At 42.0% G+C, this 19,710-nt stretch overlaps 1 long non-coding RNA gene across 1 annotated transcript; it reads left to right on the top strand.

The window, feature by feature from the left end:
- Positions 1-520: 520 nt before the first annotated feature.
- LOC144929502 (uncharacterized) lies at positions 521-14,134 on the top strand. Its single transcript, XR_013634758.1, has 3 exons — positions 521-668; positions 1,868-1,978; positions 11,759-14,134. It is a non-coding gene; the product is annotated as an uncharacterized LOC144929502 (long non-coding RNA).
- The last annotated feature ends 5,576 nt before the right edge of the window (positions 14,135-19,710 follow it).

A 19,710-nucleotide genomic window follows, 5' to 3' on the forward strand; every position in this document is an offset into this window, starting at 1 on the left:
AGTACAGCAGCGCCATGGGAGTCAAGATGCCAGTGCTTTCACTGCCAGTGCCTGCTCAGGGGACACCCATCAAGAAGGATTCTCATCTCAGGGCATAAGGGGTAGGGTGAGCAATAGAGCCCAGGGTGGCATTATCTACCCCGGGGAAACCCTAAAGGACCCATAGGAGAGGATGTGTGTCCCTATCCGCGTCTCAAAAGCCAATCCTGGACTAGAGAGCTATAGGTGGGGTCTAGCGGAAAATTGAGTCAGAGATGGCTTGCCCCAGCCACTGAGGAGATCCGCGCAGGGGGGGTCCCACTGACTTTGGGGCAGGGGGGACCATGAGGTTCTGTGGGGTGCAGAGGAGGGAGGTTCCTTCTCTCTATACCTTTGTGAGGTCCATGTTTGGCTCATTCTAGTTTCACTTCATGTTCCTCTCACAGTATTTTTCCCCCTGATAAGAAGGCAGCAAACCCTCAGCTTCCCTTTCCGCCCACTCAGTGGGGTTCCTCAAACTCCAGTGCTGCTTGCCAGTCCCAGCAGAGAATTTATATGCTCTTTGTTTGTGTCTGGCCACCTCCAAAAACACCTAATTCCTGTGCTCGTGATTACATGTGAAACCCAAAGTCACTGACTGGGAGAGGCCATGAGCCCAACAGGGGAAACCAGCCCCGGAACTACAGATGGTAAGGGGGATTTTATCTCTGCTCTGCTGGGGGATGGATGGTGGTAATGACGGCTGGAAAAGGGAATGGCCAAAGACCGATGGAGAAGTCAGAACAATAGAAGAGCCTTACAGAAATGGGTGATCCAAGGAGAGAGAGCATGAGATAGAGGTGTGGAGAGGGAAGGGAAGGAAAGAGGGACAAGAACTGGGGGTGAGATGGGAAGGAAATTGGCAGGGGAGTGAGGAGAGAAAAGCCAAAGCAAAGAAGGGGAACAAGAATGAATTTTGGAAAAGGAAGAAATGGAATAGAAGCAGTAAAGAAACAGACAGTGAGGAGAGAGAAGAGGAGAGAGGTAGAAGAAAAGGAAAGACAAAAGCGTAATGGAGGAGAAGAAGAGATGGCTCCTGTGAGCACACAAGAGGAAAACCTATCAAGTGCCTCCAGGCACTGTGCTAGAAACAGACCCTCCTGCTCCTTTGGCTCTGGTCTGTGTGATTGCTGCCTGGTGTATTTCAGCCCCTGCAGAGAAGAGGGGAGGCTGCCCCTAGCTGAGCACCTGGGTCGTTCCTGTGATCTCCATTCTGATCCTCAGTGCCTGTTTCATCTCCAGCATCCTCGGTGGGTTCTGGCTGCCGCTTATTCAGCTGGATTGGAAAGAACAGCAAATAAGATGCAATAAGCAGGAATTGTATGGCTCTCTGGGGGATTGGTCCCTCCCCCTGTGGGGGGTGTTATTGAAGGATTTGTCCTGCCTTTTCCCTCAGCCCTAACTTACAAAAATAAAGAGGTTCCCAGTGAAATGAGTGGCTGGTATATTCAGAACCAGGAAAGGGAAATGCACATTCACATGGTATGTTGACAGCCGGTGGAACTCACTGCTGCAGGGGGTCATTGAGTCAGATACAATACCAGGGTTTAAAGAGGAATGGGATACATTTATGTGGAGCAGCAACATTGGTGCTGCTGCTAGCATGGATAGAGGTACTAAGCGGCCTGTTTCAGGGCATGATCTGGTCACTGAGAAGATCGGGTAGAATCCCCCTTTCGTCCAGTCTGGGATTATACTGCACAATGAGGCACAAGATGTGAGGATGCGCCTTCCTGTGGGGCACTTAGCAAGAGACAGACCAAGAGTCTGTCCTCTCCCTCCAGATCCGGTTCCCCTCTCCCAATGGCTAGTGCTATAATTCTGGTTTTCTTCCTCTCCGTGTCTGTAGTTACCTGGCGTTGGGACACTAGGACACAGCACGAAGAGCAAGAGAAACTGTCTTGGCAGCTCCGGTATCTGAAGGAAAAAACTTGTGTCTCAGAGGATCAGGCAGGGACAGGTCAGTATGAATGAAAGTGGGCAGAAATGACTCTCCACCACGTGCAATTCCCTTCCTTTCTGGGACCTGGACTCTGATTTAAACTCCTGTGTAGACTGAAGAGATCCTCACCGTGGGTGGGGCTGGTAATCAAGTGAGATCACACAAACCAGCCAGTTGAGCCCTGCCTTATGTGGATGGGTAAACAGGCAGTAACACAGCCAGAGCTGGAGGGAGTGGTGCTGGAGGCTCAGTAGCGGGTGCTGTTCTCTCTCAGATACTAAGGATAGTCTATTTTGGGAGAATTTTCCATCGGGAAAATCAAAAGGTTTTGATTTGAGCAATGGCTAAACATTTAGTTTTCTGTTTGCTGGTGCCTTGTTAAAGACTGCAATGATCAGCTCTGCTATTTGAAGTCTGAGTGGTTAATTGCTCCCAGCTGGTGACGAACACAGGTCATCCTGTAACCATCTCCTTAAGCAGCTCTCTCTGTGGGGGGGGTGGAAAAAGCTGCATGATCAGGTAGACTTCAACTTGAGTGACATATGCTAGAGGTCTCATGCTGCCAAGACTAAGTTTTGGAATATCTAAATATTATAGATGACAATTTCCTAACTCAAACAGTTTTGCATCCACTATGAGGGAATTCTATATAAAAAAAATTTTCTTGACCGATGAAGAATTGATCACAGCATTAAAGATTAATGGTAATTTAGATACAAATGATCATGACTTGATCAGATTCATAATATGCAAACAGAATAAAGGCAAAACCAGTAATACATATATATATATATGGTGCTAAAAGAACCAATTTCACAAAGCAATTATGAGCCATATGCACAGGGAGGAAGAACTTAATCAGGAAAATGTAACTGCAAATTGGGAATTGTTTAACAACACTTTATTAGATGCCTGAAAAGCCACAATACTACACTTGAGGAAGAAAGTCATATTGGTTAAAATATTTACCTGGTTTGGAGGGGAAGTGAAGGCAGCTATAAAAAATAATATAAAACAAACAAAAGAAAGTGGAAGTTGCAAGTAATGAATATATATATATATATATATATATATATATATATATATATATATATATATATATATATATCAGAAACTAGGTGTTGGGGGCTTTCCCTTCACCCCCCCTCCCCCCCCCACTCCGGGTTCTTGTCACGCAGACAGAAAGCAGAAGATGGGAAGTCCGAAGTGCAGGCAATGCGATGTTTATTGGGGTTAGTTTCAAGCAAGCATATCCATAGCTCTGACCCCCCAGTGTCCTTCCCCCCACCCCACCGCCCCCCCTTAGCAGGCATAAATATACCTGTAGTTCACACCCTTGGTTCCACCGCTTACAATTTATGGTCACGTTCCACTTTGGGGGGTTGTGCATCTGGGGGCTTCATCCCACCTTTTTTGTATCCCATGGGAGGGGTAAGGAATGAGGTTGTGTTTTGGTTGGGGACAGGTATTTCTTTGGCCTGAGTGTTTCTTATACCTTCCCCTCCCATCCCCCTTGCCTCTCCCGACTGGTTGCTTGATCTTGCCTTGAGATAGGAGTCAAGGCAGTCTTCAACTGTGCGCTCATATATTATACTCCCACCATACCCATTAACTTTTGCTCTATCCCTTATCTTTCTCATTATATTAACAAACCCATCTGGCTGGGCAGAAGCAACACACAGTATCGTTGTTCACACATATTAGTAAGGATGTAAGTGTATCAAAAATCAAACTGGCAAACTAGACCCAAAATTCTATCTCAGGCAAATCTATAGGCCGGAATCACTAACACTTCTAACACTAGGAATTATAGAAAATTGATAACAGAAGCAAAGGGACACAAGGAGAAATTTATGGCCAGCAGAGTTAAGGACTATAAGCAGTTTAAATATATTGGGAATCCTAACAATGATATTGTACCTTTACTAGATGGAAATGGTAGTTATCAAAATAATGCAGAACAGACTGTTTATTGAACATTTCTGTTCTGTATTTTGAGGGAAAAACAGATGATGCAGCCATATCCTATGACAACTCTTTCCATTCCACTAATATCTCAGGTGAATGTTAAACAGCAGCTACTAAAATTGGACATTGTAAAATCAGCAGAGCCAGATAACTTGCATCCAAGAGTCTTAGAAGAGTTGGCAGAGAAACTTGCTGGACCGTTAATGATGACTTTCAATAAGTCAGTGAAATGCCAGGGAAGTTTCAGAAGACTGGAAGAAAGCTAATGTTGTGCCAATATTTTAAAAGTGTAAATGGGATGACCTGTCTAATTATATGCCTGTCAGTCCGACTTCAATTCCAGGCAAAATAATGGAGTAGCTGATAACTTCCTAATTTTCCCAGGGGTGCTCGATTCCAGCTCTGCCACAGGCCTCGCCCCCACTCCACCTCTTTCCCCAAGACCCCACCCCACCTCTTCCCACCCCCTCCCCCCAGCACCTCCTGCACGCTGCTATACAGCTGATCTGCAATGGGCAGGAGGTGCTGGGAGAGAGGGGGAGGAGCTGATCGGCGGGGCCGCTGGTGACTGCTGAGCACCCAGTGTTGTTTTCCCATGGGTGCTCCAGCCTCAGAGCACCCACGGAGTCAGAGCCTATGAAAGGTGGATTATAAAGTTAATGCCAAGCAACATGAGTTTATGGAAAATAGAAACTGTCAAACTAGATATTACTTCTTGTGAGATTACAAGTTTAGGTGATAAAGGTAATACCGTTGATGTAATATACATACATTTTGGGAGGCATTTAACTTGGTACTGCATGACATTTTGATTAATAAACTTGAACAATATAATTAATATGGCACATATTAAATTAATTAAAAACTGGCTAAATGATAGGTCTCAAAAAGGGATCACTGAACAGGTGTTTTTCCAGTGGGATCCTGCAGGATCAGTTCTTGGTGCTATGCTATTTAAAATTTTTATTAATGACCTGGAAGAAAACATAAAATAATCACCGATCAAGTTTGCAGATGACACAAAAATTGGGGGGAGTGATAAATAATGAAGAGGATAAGTCACTGATTCAGAGCAATCTGGATTGCTTGGTAAACTGGGCACAAGCAAATATGTGTTTCAATAAGGCTAAATGTACATGTATACATCTAGGAACAAAGAATGGGGGACTCTATCCTGGGATGCAGTGACTCTGAAAAAGATTTGAACATGTGCTCTCAGTACAACACTGTGGCCAAAAAAGCTAATGCAATCCTGGGGTGCATAAACAGGGGACTCTTGAATAGGAGTAGAGAGGTGATTTTACCTCCATATTTAGCACTGGTGAGACTGCTGCTGAAATACTGTGTCCAGTTCCAGTGTCAACAAAGATGTTGATAAATTGAAGGGATTCAGAGAAGAGCCAAGAGAATGATTAAAGAATTGGAAAACATGCCTTATAGTGACGGACTCAAGGAGCTCAACCTATTTAGCTTAACAATGAGCAGGTTAAGGAATGACTTGATTACATTCTATAAGTATCTTCATGAGGAACAAACATTTAATAATGGGCTCTACAATCTAGCAGACAAAAGTATAACAAGGCTGGAAGATGAAACTAGACAAACTCAGAGTGTAAATAAGGCATATATTTTTAACAGTGAGGATAATTAACCAGTGGAACAATTTACCAAGGGTTCTGGTGGATTCCCCATTACTGACCATTTTTAAATGAAGATTGGATGTTTCTCTAAAGGACATATGTTTGGGGAAGTTCTATGGACAGTGTGATAAAAGAGGTCGGACTAGATGATCACAAAAGTCCCTTCTGGCCTTGAAATCTACGAAAAAACAGTTTCAATTGAAAATGTCAAAATGAAATCTTTGGTATTTCTGAATCAAAATATTTCAGAACTTTTTGTTCCTCAAAGTTTCAATATTTTGACTATTCATCCTGAGTCAGGATAAAAAGAAATGTCAACATATTGGCATTTCCCTAAGGCTGAAAATTGATTCTCTCTCTCTCTCTTTTTTTTTTTTTAATTTATTTATTTGCTTCTTCTTTTTTATCCTCTCTAAAAAAATTATTTTTTAACATCTAATTCTTGTAATTTATACAGCCTTAACTTCAACACACATACAAGGAGAGTTGTATAAAACAATTCAATTGACCGAAAATGATACATTTCATTTTGTTTTTGAGGTTTTTTTAAACATGTCTAAAATAAAATTGAAGTAAAACTGAAAACAAAAAGTTGTTTTTATTTGAAAAATCAAACTCTTCCATTTGGAAAATATTGTAATGAAAAGTTTCATTTTTTTCAGAATTTGTTTTCTTTTTGACCAAAACAATCTGGTGGATTTGACACAAATTCACTAGATGTTTTGGTTGGCCCAAATCTACATTTTTTTTTTTTTGGTGAAAAAATTTCATTTGAAATACTTTGCCCAACTCTATACACAAGAGGAAGATAGATGTTAAAAGTGTTTTCTTTTTTCTGAGAACTCTAAAAAGAGCAATAACTTAAAAGTGTAGCTCCTTCTTTTAAGAATGTTCCCACAGAAACAATAAGGGTGAAATCCAGGGCCTATTGAAGTCAATAAGAATCTTGCCATTCAGTTTAGTAAAACCAGCATTTCACCCTACGGGCCTAAATATTTCATCTAAGTCTGTGGTGATAATCTGATTTCCTCTAAGGCCCAAAATAAAATAAAATAAAATGTGTCATTAAACTTTAACAGTAACCTCAGACCTTCATGTATCAACAGACAACAGATCATCTGACTTTTGGACAGTCCATGCATTTGGGAAGTTATTCTGCCTTAATGTTGCTGTGATCACTGTTAAGGTTTTGTGTTGGATGCAAGTTTGATGAAGCTGGGGTACGTATTGCTTTCAGTATCTGTTTGCAATGGAAGCAAAAGCCTTATGGAGTACTGGAGTATGTTACAGACAACATGAAAGAGGAAAGAAACGCAGGAAACCTTGCTGTTAACTTATTTCCATGCTTTTGAGGTTCTAAGATGATGGGTGGGGTATGTCTTGATGCAGCCTTAACTGTCACTAAACAAAGCTATGATTTGTATAGATATGTAAATTGCTCACATACCTTGTTGCCAAGTGCAGTCATCAAAACCTTACAGCTGATGAATCTCCAAAATAGATTTTATACAACATAGTTATATTTTGGGCATTAGAGCAAGTCAGATTATATAGAAAGAAATGTGAAAAAAATATTCCAAGAGTTACTGTTTTAACGAGACTTTTTTTTCAAAGTTCAATTCATCCTAGTAAGATACACTTCTCTTCGGATTCAGTAGGTAGGGGAAAAAACTCTCCCATGTGTGTATGTCGGAGTTCAGGGGGTATGACAGTTTGTACAAGAAGGACACACCAGTTAAAAATTCTCTTTTCGTCAAAGAAAATCTCAATGCAAAGGCATATGTTAAAAGCACACTTAACATATGCATCTTTCTTATATGCATGTTGGAGTTAAGGCTGACTGGTAGTTTATGAAGCCATGGGTGTGAACAATGTGCGGTGGAAGGAGGATAGGAATTGGTAAGAGTTGTAAAGTTTTCTGTTGGTGTCAGTAGAGAAACAGAAGTACGGTTGTTGACCTGAAAGGGTTTATTTTCTAGCTTTTCACCATGTGAAGAAATTGTTATTAAAGTAAAACAGTACAATCATAATTAACAAAAAACAAAGATTTTTCTGTGTGAATTTTCCTATTTTTAAAAGCAGCTGTGTAAACTGGACATCAAAAATAAAAAGTAAATACATTGCCTTACAAAGAACAATGCCAACATACTCAAGAACACAGTGGCTGCAGTGAGTAGTCAGCTATGGAGAAATGTTGACATTCAATTAAATGCAGTCACTGCAACTTGGCAAATGTGTTGTCACACATGAAAGACATAGTAGGGCAATATGTGGTAAAGAGTGTCCTCCTCAATTAATGTGGCACTTCCAGATTAGCAATGCTGAAGTCAATGTTCACATTAGAATCTACAGTGTCACTGGCATATGATGAATCTTCTTCCATGTATAGATATACATATATAGATAGATATGTCTAGCAACATAGGTTGCTGGCTAATACACACTGTCATATCTTTACTGCAGTGCTTTCAAATTGGCAGAGCACACATCAGTTATGAAACAAAAAATATTTTTCTCTGAAATTCCAAAATGGAAAAATATATAAATGGTATTTGCGTAAACTATAGATAGACACGGGAAGGGTATCTGTATGGGAAGTTTATTCTAGATTCTTTCATGTGTACTCTTGCAAAAGTGAGACACTAGGGCTCCAATAACAAAACACACCCATTTCTATATCCAAAATATTGTTAAATTCAGTTACTCTCTTACAGATTCCATTTAGATAGAAAATTAAAAGCCTGCTACGCTCTATTTTGTGTGTTCCAGTTTTTTTGTATAGTAAAATATCTAGCAGATATTCCTATTCTTTTCCCATTAAACACAAATTTCTGATGCAACCTCGACTATGGCTTCATTACTGCCCCACCATAATATCACAAATTAGAGACAGTCAGGAGAGAGGGCAATGGTGGAAGACTGACTGAAAGGAATGATTTTTCAGGAGTGATTTGAGGCAGGAGCACATGGTCGAGGAGGATATTCCAGGTATTAAGGGCATAGTGAGAAAAGGTGCAGAGTTGCTTGTGGAAGGACAGAAGAGTGATGAGATAAGCTGAAGTGGGTGAACACAGGAGTAGGAGGCAACTATAGATGAGATGGGTCAAAGCTCTGAAGGGCCTTGAAGGTGTGGCAAGTGTTTTGAATCTGACACAGAAGAAGAACAAAAGCCAATGAAGAGACTCAGGTGGGGAGGGATCAGGAGAAGAAATGGCGGCAGCAAGCTGGATGGATTTGAGGGCATAATATGAAACCTGGAGATGTTACAGAGGGGTAGGTGCAACAGTCAAGATTAGAGAGAGATGACCAAGGCATGGGCTGAAGAATTGGCAGTAGGGATGGAGAGAGAGGGAGGAAAGGACTGGCAGTTTTGGGCGGGCACCTGGATGTGAGGATAAAGAAGAGAGAGAGACAGAGGGGTCAAATATGACACAAAGGTTGCAAGCCTAAGTGGCTGAGAGGATGGTGAAATAGTTGTCAATGATATAGAAGGGAGCAGAAGAGGGTTTCACTGGGGCAGCTCTGGGTCAAATAGAGAGAGGTGGAATTGAATGGAGGGTATATTTTTTGAACCAACATAGCAAAGACAACATGTGAAGCCATTTGGGTTGATGAGGTCATCTATGGGGTAGGGTGTAGATTGAGAAGAGAATGAGACCAGTGATGGATCCATGAATTAAATGGTTAGAAGGGGAGAAAGTGGAGGAGGAGACACTAAGGGAGAGGCTGCTGGAGCAAGCACAGAAGGAGGAGGGGTGTAGTTGAGCACAGAATTGGTTATTGTGCATTAACCGTCTACAAGTATATAGAGGGAGAAAGCACCAAAGTGGGGAAGGAATTGATTGGGAAAGGTTTCAGGGGGGAAATTTTAGTATAAAGAGGAAGAAGAAGTAGTAGAAAAAAAACCTCAGTCTGGAAGTGATGAATTATCACCTGATTCATCATAGAAATGTAGGACTTGAAGGGAATTTGAGAGGTCATCTAGTTCACTCCCCTGCACTAAGGCAGGACTAAGTATTATCTAGATCATCATCTGGTGTTTGTCTGCCCTAATCTTTAAAACTTCCAGTGACAGAGATTCCACAACCCGCCTAGCCTAGGCAATTTGTTCCAGTGCTTAATTAATGTGGCAGCTAGGAAGTTTTCCTAATGTCTAACCTAAATCTCTCTTGCTGCAATTTAAGCCCAGTACTTCTTGTCCTGTCCTCAATGCGTAAGGAGAACAATTTATCACCCTCCACTTTATAACAACCTTTCACATACAGTACTGACAACTGTTATCATGTGTTCCCTAAGTCTTCTCTCCAAACTGAACAAACCTAATTATTTCAATCTTTCCTCATAAGTCATGTTTTCTAGTGGTTCTCAAACGTTTGTATTGGTGAGCCCTTTCACATAGCAAGCCTCTGAGTGTGACCCCCTTTATAAATTAAAACCACATTTTTTTATATTAAGCACTATTATGCTGGAGGCAAAGTGAGGTTTGGGGGTGGAGGCTGACAGCTCATGACCCCCACGTAATAACCTCGCAACCCCCTGCAGGGTCACAACCCCCAGTTGAGAACCCCTGTTCTAGACCTTTAATCATTTTTGTTGCTCTCCTCTGAACTTTGTCCAATTTGTCCACATCTTTCTCAAAGTGGGGTGCCCAGAACTGGACACAATACTCCAGCTGAGGTCTTATCAGTACAGACTAGAGTGGAAGAATTACTCTTCATGTCTTGCTTACAACACTTCTGCTAAAACATCCCAGAATGATGTTCCCTTTTTTGCAACAGTCTTATATGGTTAACTTATATTTAGTTTGTGGTCCATTATAACCCCCAGATTCTTCTATGCAGTACTCTTTCCTAGGCAGTCATTTCCCATTTTATGTATGTGTGCAACTGTTTATTCCTTCCTGAGTGTAGTACTTTGCATTTCTCCTATTGAATTTGATCTTATTTATTACAGACCATTTCTTCAGTTTTTCAAGATCATTTTGAATTTTAATTCTGTCCCCAAAGCACTTGCTCCTCCCAGCTTGGTATCATCCGCAAACTCTGTAAGTGTACTTTCTATGCCATTATCCAAATCACTGATGAAGATATTGAATAGAACCAGACCCAGGACAGATCCCTGTGGGACCCCACTTTACATGCCTTTATAGCTTCACTGTGAACCATTGATAACTACTGTCTGATTATGGTTTTGCAACAAGTTATGCATCCATCTTATAGTAGGTTCATCAAGGCTGTATTTTTCTAGTTTGTTTATGAGAAGGTCCTGTGAAACAGTATCAAAAGCCTTCTTAAAGTTGAGATATATCACAACTACTGCTTGTCCACTATCCAAAAGGCTTGTTACCCTGTCAAAAAAGGATATTAGGCTGGTTTGACATGATTTTTTCTGGACAAATCCATACCGACTCTTTTTTATCATCTTATCTTCTAGGTGCTTACAAATTGATTATTTGCTCCATTATCTTTTCGGGAACTGAAGTTAAACTGACTGGTCTATAATTCCCTGGGTTGTCCTTATTCCCCTTTTTATAGATGCCATTATATTTGCCATTTTCTAGTCCTCTGGGGTCTCCCCAATCCTCAAAAGTTCTCAAAGATAATCACTAATGGCTCAGAGATCTCTTCAGCCAAGTCTTTAAGTATTCTAGGATGCATTTCATCAGGCCCTGCTGACTTGAAGACATCTAACTTGTCTAGTAATTTTTAACTTGTTCTTTCCCTAGTTTAGCCTCATACCCTACCCCATTTACACTGATGTTCACTATGTTAGTTGTCAGATCATTGCTGACATTTTTGGCAAAAACTGAAACAAAAAAGGCAGTTAATGCTTTGATCATTATTGTATTTTCTGTTGTCTTTCCCTCCTCAGTGGGTAATGGGCCTACTCTATCCTTCGCTTTCCTCTTGCTTCTAATGCTTAGAATGTTTTCTTGTACCCTTTATGTCTGCAGCCTTGGAGAGGATGTTTCCATTCCCCTCTTCACAACCCCCCCCCCCCCCCGATGCCAGATGCCTTACTCATCTGAAGATGAGCAGCTTATTCAGGCTCTGTGACCATTCAATCCTGGGCTTCTTTGCCCATCACAGCCAGCTCCATCACACCCCCTATAGGACCCCAGGCTCCTACTGTCTGTTCAGTGACTGCATCTGATATTATTTTATTTTTCCACCATTTTATTTTCACTCAGGTAAACGGAACAGTTACAAGCAGTCAAGAAAAGAGTTGTGGTATCATTCTGACTGCTTGGGAGATGGAAGCCCAGTGGCACTGAATCAGACTCTGTATAAAGAGACTGCACCTTGAGAAGACTATTTAGCATCCTCTACTTAGTGCCATGATTAATAATAATAGTAGTAATAATAATATATAATGTAATGGGGGGGTGTCTGAGAGAGAGAGAGAGAGCTATACCCACTACTGAGAAAATTTACACAGGGAACATGGTCAGAAGCTATAAACTCAGCTTTGGGAACAGTGAAAAGGAGGAAGAGAAATCTCCCTGTTTGATCCAAGTGCTGTATTTCTCCTTCTTGTTGCATCCTCACTAGCTCAGCCTCTCTCCCCCCACCACACTCTTAGTGATGCATCTCAAACACATGAGCTTCTCTCTCTTCTGGGTTCTGGAGACGCAGTAAACACAACAATGAGGATAGTACTGTCATGTATGCACATGGAAACAGAAACTGGGGAAAAGACATAACATTACCAATGGTACAATCTGGACTCTTGAACAGCTGTGTCCTCTCAATTCTCCAACCTGGGGTGCCTTTTACAGTGCTTTGCTGTGAGAGCAACCACTCCTGGTCTGCTCACACACAGCCTCCAGCATGTAAATTACTTTCAGCTGTATTGTATGAGTGCTATAGCTAGCCACTCCTGAATTACATTGCAGGGCAACACCAGCAAACTCCCAGTTCCAGACTTGCCCCCAGAAATGTGTGACTTGTACTGCCCAGCTCACTCCTGGACAACGCAATCTCATATAAAGTCTGTCATTTTATTAATAGGAAATTATATGCACAAATCCTGTTATCTCAAATAGAGTTTCCCAAACATTTTAATCCAAACACACTGGTTTAGATAAAACAATAAAACACATTTATAAGATACATAAAGATAGATTTTAAGTGATTACAAGTAATGAGACAAAAAGTCAGATTTGGTTACAAGAAAATAAAAGTAAACGCAACTAATAACTAATTTAAGAAGCCTAAATGAATTCAAAGCCTAAATGAATTCAAAGCAAAATGTTTCTCTCACCACATGCTTTAGCAATCTTACTGGCTGGATTTCTTTCATCCTGGATATGAGGCTGGAGACTGAGCCCATCTCTCTCTAGGGTCAGCTCACAGAGAGATTTGATGGGAGAGGATGAATCACGCTGGGCTGTGAGCTGTAATTATGGTGGCAGGGAGGGGCTGTTGGGGCCCAAACTTCCATTGAAAAGATCAATTCTGGAAAAAATATAAACTGCTAAAAGTATTTAAAGTGGAAAAAAGCTGGAGTGTCACTAAAGCTCCCAGAAGTCTTGTGCAGGAGGCAAGCTGGAAAGGGCAGGGCCAGTGGGTTTGCACTGGGAAAAAGAGGCCTCCTATTAACCCTCCCAATGCTGGTCAAGTTAATAACTTACATTTTCTGCATAGCACAGCAGCCTCTGTTCCACAGCACAGCACAGCCTCTGTTCCACAGCAGGGACATTTAAACCCAGGCATAAGGCCCTGTCCATACTACAGATATAACCAGGTCCAACCTGTTTCCCCCTAACTCAACTACAACTCTGTTCCATCACTGCAGTAGAGAAGAGGCTTTGCTCATGTCCCTGAGCAATGCTAAATAGTCCAAAGCTTTTGCATCACTCCAGGGACTCAGGGCTTGTCTCCGCATGGAACTGCACCAACTTAACTAACTGGGTTTAGGTACTGGTTTAGTTAAATTGGGGTAACCCCCTTGTGCAGAGGCTTTTATTGTGGTTTATCACTAGTGTCGTGTATCAACAGAGTTGAAGTCAGTACGGAATCCCCTAAAGCTAAATCAATATGTGACAGTGTAATACAGAAATAGGAGTGTCCACACCAAAGGGGTTGCCCCAATTTAACTCAATCAGTCTCTGAACCCATTTAATTAAATCAGTGCAGTTTTCTCATGGAGACAAGGCCACAATTAAAACCAACTACTTAAACTGTGCTGGGAAATTTTCCTGCTTTAGCTGGGCCCTCTAACCTGGTTGTACTCGCAGTGTAGATGAGGCCTAAGCAGTACAGTGAATGTCTATTATTCCTGTCATAAATATAAAGGGAAGGGTAAACCCCTTTGAAATCCCTCCTGGCCAGGGGAAAGCTCCTCTCACCTGTAAAGGGTTAAGAAGCTAAAGGTAACCTCGCTGGCACCAGACCAAAATGACCAATGAGGAGACAAGATACTTTCAAAAGCTGGGAGGAGGGAGAGAAACAAAGGGTCTGTGTGTCTGTCTATATTCTGTCTTTGCCGGGGATAGACCAGGAATGGAGTCTTAGAACTTTTAGTAAGTAATCTAGCTAGGTATGTGTTAGATTATGATTTCTTTAAATGGCTGAGAAAAGAACTGTGCTGAATAGAATAACTATTTCTGTCTGTGTATCTTTTTTGTAACTTAAGGTTTTGCCTAGAGGGATTCTCTATGTTTTGAATCTAATTACCCTGTAAGGTATCTACCATCCTGATTTTACAGGGGGGATTTCTTTATTTCCATTTACTTCTATTTTTATTAAAAGTCTTCTTGTAAGAAAACTGAATGCTTTTTCATTGTTCTCAGATCCGAGGGTTTGGGTCTGTGGTCACCTATGCAAATTGGTGAGGCTTTTTATCCAACATTTCCCAGGAAAGGGGGGGTGCAAGTGTTGGGAGGATTGTTCATTGTTCTTAAGATCCAAGGGTCTGGGTCTGTAGTCACCTAGGCAAATTGGTGAGGCTTTTTACCAAACCTTGTCCAGGAAGTGGAGTGCAAGGTTTTGGGAAGTATTTTGGGGGGAAAGACGTGTCCAAACAGCTCTTCCCCAGTAACCAGTATTAGTTTGGTGGTGGTAGCGGCCAATCCAAGGACAAAGGGTGGAATATTTTGTACCTTGGGGAAGTTTTGACCTAAGCTGGTAAAGATAAGCTTATGAGGTTTTTCATGCAGGTCCCCACATCTGTACCCTAGAGTTCAGAGTGGGGGAGGAACCTTGACAATTCCTAATAATTATGATCTGCAATAAATATTCAAAAGTGGCGTGTGAGCAGAAGAGCAGTTAAGACCTCCATAAAAACCACAAACTGCTACAGTTATGGTCACTGATTTACTTCAACAGTTTAAATACATTCTTACCAGAAAAAAAGAGGAAAAAGAATCAGCCCTTTTGTTAGAGACTCAAATTCTCTGCTGTGAGGAGGTACAGAAAGAGTTGGAAGATTTTCAACTGAGGGCTTGACTATATGGGAATGCACTTATATGCATTTATATGCATTTATGCACAGTAAATGCACTTATAGCTCCCTGAGAGGACATCTTTATTCTGGTTTAAGAGGGCCTTTTTCTGATTTAGATTATGTCACTTTGACAGGTGTTTATCCAAAACCAAAAAACAACAACAACCATCACCACCACCACCACTCTTAACCTGGAACATGTGCCCACTTGGGGAGCTATACCAGTACAGCTATAGCAGTTTTACTTCAAGCTAGTCAGGAATTTTCTAATTAAACATTTTTTTTGTCCGAAAATGCCAATTTGTCCAAACTGAAACTGTTCGTGAGAAAGGTTTGATTTTGACAAATCTCCTGATTCAAAATGTGATTTTTTCTAAATGAAAATTTTGTTTTCCAGTTTGCACCTGGTGCACCTGGCATGGAGAGGCAGCTCCCTGGAGTGTTTCTGGGGCAGGCCTGGCCCTTGTGCTACGTCAGGATTGGGTGCAGCCTCACAGCGGAATCTGGGGAGGGGGATCTGGATGATGAGGGTGAGCTGTATCAAGGGGTGTAGCTCTGTCTCCAAATGCTTCTCAGCTCATATTAAGTGCTTTCCACACCCGATCTCTCCTCTTCTTGCAGGTAGGAGAAGGGGTGGCAGACACTTCTGATGGGAAGGACTCAGAAAGTGGCCAGTGTTGTACTCTGGCTCTAGGGAATTAAAAGATCAGTTTTAAATGTGATAAATATGAATATATAAAGAATGGGTGTCAGCCACACAGTCTCTGAATGGCAGCAGAGATTGTCTACACTGAGATGAAGTTCAAGAAGACACCACCACCTGCAGAGGCCAAAGGTAAATAACAAGCTATTTAGGGAAATGGTGCTCAAGGGATTTGTGGACTGTGCTGTGGAGCTTTGAACTTTTGTGGCACTGGTTTCTGTTCAGCCCCAGATCAGGGGCACGGACTGGCTCAGTGGAATCGGGGCAGGGCTATGGAGCCTTTCCCCTCTAGCACATTGGTTTCCATTTGGCCCTGAGAAAATGTTAATGCAAATGAGCTTTCTGCAGTACCCAAGCAGTGGATAAACGGCAATTTCTAGGGTTATTGCTATTAACAACCTTGGGTGTAACGCTGTAAATTTACAAAGCCACAGGAACATGGGAAGAAGGAGGTATTAACTAAACAACATCAGCATCGTGAGGGCAACTGCTCCAATGGATGGTCAAAGACTAATAGGGGTGAGTTTAAGATGTGTGCCCAGATAGCCACGGTGCACTCAAAGAAAACTTCCAACATCCTCAAGAAGCTTGGAAACTGCTAAATATGATGATGTTCTGGAGGGATCTCTCAGAAACTGCACATTCAAATGTCAGCACCAGAATGAAGGGAAGATTGGAGTGATTTCCCTGCCTTTGATGAAGGAGTTTCACTTTCTCTTTGGCTACTGCCAAGCCAGCCACTCAGATACGGCCACAGTGATAGACAGAAAAATAAATCCCTGCCTGAACAATCACTATTTTCCCATTGGAATAAACCGGAAGGGAGTGGAGTCAGGGATTTAAAAGTCTCCCAGAGGAGAAGGCCGCTTGGTCTCCCCTACAAAGTTCATACACAGACACAACTATACACTCCAATCTACAGTAGAATCTCAGAGTTACAAACACATCGGGAATGGAGCTTGTTCATAACTCTGAAATGTTCGTAACTCTGAACAAAACGTTATGACTGTTCTTTCAAAAATTTACAACTGAACATTGATTTAATACAGCTTTGAAACTTTACTACTGATTGCATACTTCTGGTTCCAAATGAGGTGTGTGGTTGATAGGTCAGTTTGTAATTCTGATGTTTGTAACTCTGAGGTTCTACTGTATTTGGCACTATGCTACAACTAGGAAAATGGTTTTTTTTCTTCAGAAAATGAGAACAGTGCCATGAGACAATTTTTGTTTTGTCAAAAACCCAAATTTTCTGTCAAAAATACTTATTTGACCAGCCCTAATAGTTATCTGTTCACTCACTGTGTATTTAAGGAAAAACATATACTCTTTCCCAGCAGAGTGCGCTACCAGGAGCCTTGCTACTGACTGTACATTGCCCTGCCTGCTGCTGCTGGTGGGGGTTACTCAAGTTTTCAGAGTGGACAATGAAAACAGATTGGGTCTCTCTAGACCTAAACCACTGTAATAATGACAGCCCGTTGTCACCGTGCCTCAGTGGGTCACAACCGAGAATACCAAATTCAGGACAAACTGCTGAGAAATAGGGCAGACACACCCCAAAACTGGTGGTTATTTTCCCATAAAATATACCAAACGAGCAACAAAAGAAAACTTCTGTTTTACCACACTAGCTAACAAGAAGTCAGAAAAGCAGTCTCCTTAGGTATTCCAGTCCTTGTATCACCACCACCAACACTAAACTTAATGAGTGGTTATTTAAAACCAATTTTCATCAACCAAACGGTTCTTCTGATCCCAAAGGACCAGCCACACACCCAGGTCAATATATAACTCAGATCTAACCAAAAATCATGCTGTTGCCAATCTTTTAGTATCTAACATCTAAAGGTTTATTTACAAAAAGAAAGAAAGAAAGAAAGAAAGAAAGAAAGAAAGAAAGAAAGAAAGAAAGAAAGAAAGAAAGAAAAGTGAGAGTTAAAAGTGGTTAAAGGAACCAACTACATACAGTAATTCCAAGGTTCTTGGATCAGGCTCATAGCAGCGATGGAATAAACTTCTGTCTTGTTAAGTCTCTGGTTGTTTCCAAATCATTGGAAGGGCCTCAGTCCTTTGGTTAGAATGTTCCCAAAAGTATAAGTTCATAGTCATAGAATCATAGAATATCAGATTTGGAAGGGACCTCAGGAGGTCATCTAGTCCAACCCCCTGCTCAAAGCAGGACCAATCCCCAATTAAATCATCCCAACCAGGGCTTTGTCAAGCCTGTCCTTAAAAACTTCTAAGGAAGGAGATTCTACCACCTCCCTAGGTAACGCATTCCAGTGTTTCACCACCCTCCTAGTGAAAAAGTTTTTCCTAATATCCAACCTAAACCTCCCCCACTGCAACTTGAGACCATTATTCCTTGTCCTGTCCTCTTCTACCACTGAGAATAGTCTAGAACCATCCTCTCTGGAACCACCTCTCAGGTAGTTGAAAGCAGCTATCAAATCCCTCCTCATTCTTCTCTTCTGCAGACTAAACAATCCCACTTGCCTCAGCCTCTCCTCATAAGTCATGTGTTCCAAACCCCTAATCATTTTTGTTGCCCTTCGCTGGACTCTCTCCAATTTATCCACATCCTTCTTGTAGTGTGGGGCCCAAAACTGGACACAGTACTCCAGATGAGGCTTCACCAATGCTGAATAGAGGGGGACGATCACGTCCCTCGATCTGCTCGCTATGCCCCTACTCATACATCCCAAAATGCCATTGGCCTTCTTGGCAACAAGGGCACACTGCTGACTCGTATCCAGCTTCTCGTCCACTGTCACCCCTAGGTCCTTTTCCGCAGAACTGCTGCCTAGCCATTCGGTCCCTAGTCTGTAGCGGTGCATTGGGTTCTTCCGTCCTAAGTGCAGGACCCTGCACTTATCCTTATTGAACCTCATCAGATTTCTTTTGGCCCAATCCTCCAATTTGTCTAGGTCCCTCTGTATCCTATCCCTGCCCTCCAGCGTATCTACCACTCCTCCTAGTTTAGTATCATCCACAAATTTGCTGAGACTGCAATCCACACCATCCTCCAGATCATTTATGAAGATATTGAACAAAACCGGCCCCAGGACCGACCCCTGGGGCACTCCACTTGACACTGGCTGCCAACTAGACATGGAGCCATTGATCACTACCCGTTGAGCCCGACAATCTAGCCAACTTTCTACCCACCTTATAGTGCATTCATCCAGCCCATACTTCTTTAACTTGCTGACAAGAATACTGTGGGAGACCGTGTCAAAAGCTTTGCTAAAGTCAAGAAACAATACATCCACTGCTTTCCCTTCATCCACAGAACCAGTAATCTCATCATAAAAGGCGATTAGATTAGTCAGGTATGACCTTCCCTTGGTGAATCCATGCTGACTGTTCCCGATCACTTTCCTCTCCTCTAAGTGCTTCAGAATTGATTCCTTGAGGACCTGCTCCATGATTTTTCCAGGGACTGAGGTGAGGCTGACTGGCCTGTAGTTCCCAGGATCCTCCTTCTTCCCTTTTTTAAAGATTGGCACTACATTAGGCTTTTTCCAGTCATCTGGGACTTCCCCTGTTCGCCACGAGTTTTCAAAGATAATGGCCAATGGCTCTGCACTCACAGCCGCCAATTCCTTTAGCACTCTCGGATGCAACTCGTCCGGCCCCATGGACTTGTGCACGTCCAGCTTTTCTAAATAGTCCCTAACCACCTCTTTCTCCACAGAGGGCTGGCCATCTACTCCCATGCAGCAGTCTGGGAGCTGACCTTGTTCGTGAAGACAGAGGCAAAAAAAGCATTGAGTAAATTAGCTTTTTCCACATCCTCTGTCACTAGGTTGCCTCCCTCATTCAGTAAGGGGCCCACACTTTCCAGAGGTTTGAGCAGGAAAAAATGCTTTCAGGGTCTTTTATAGCTTCTGCCATGTGAAGGGAAACCCATTGTTCCTCTGCACAGTGGAAAAATACAGGTAACAAGATGGAGTTTAGTGTCACGTGGTCTCATCACATGTCCTGGC

This window comes from Lepidochelys kempii, chromosome 1 (assembly GCF_965140285.1).
Source record: "Lepidochelys kempii isolate rLepKem1 chromosome 1, rLepKem1.hap1, whole genome shotgun sequence".
Taxonomy (NCBI): domain Eukaryota; kingdom Metazoa; phylum Chordata; order Testudines; family Cheloniidae; genus Lepidochelys; species Lepidochelys kempii.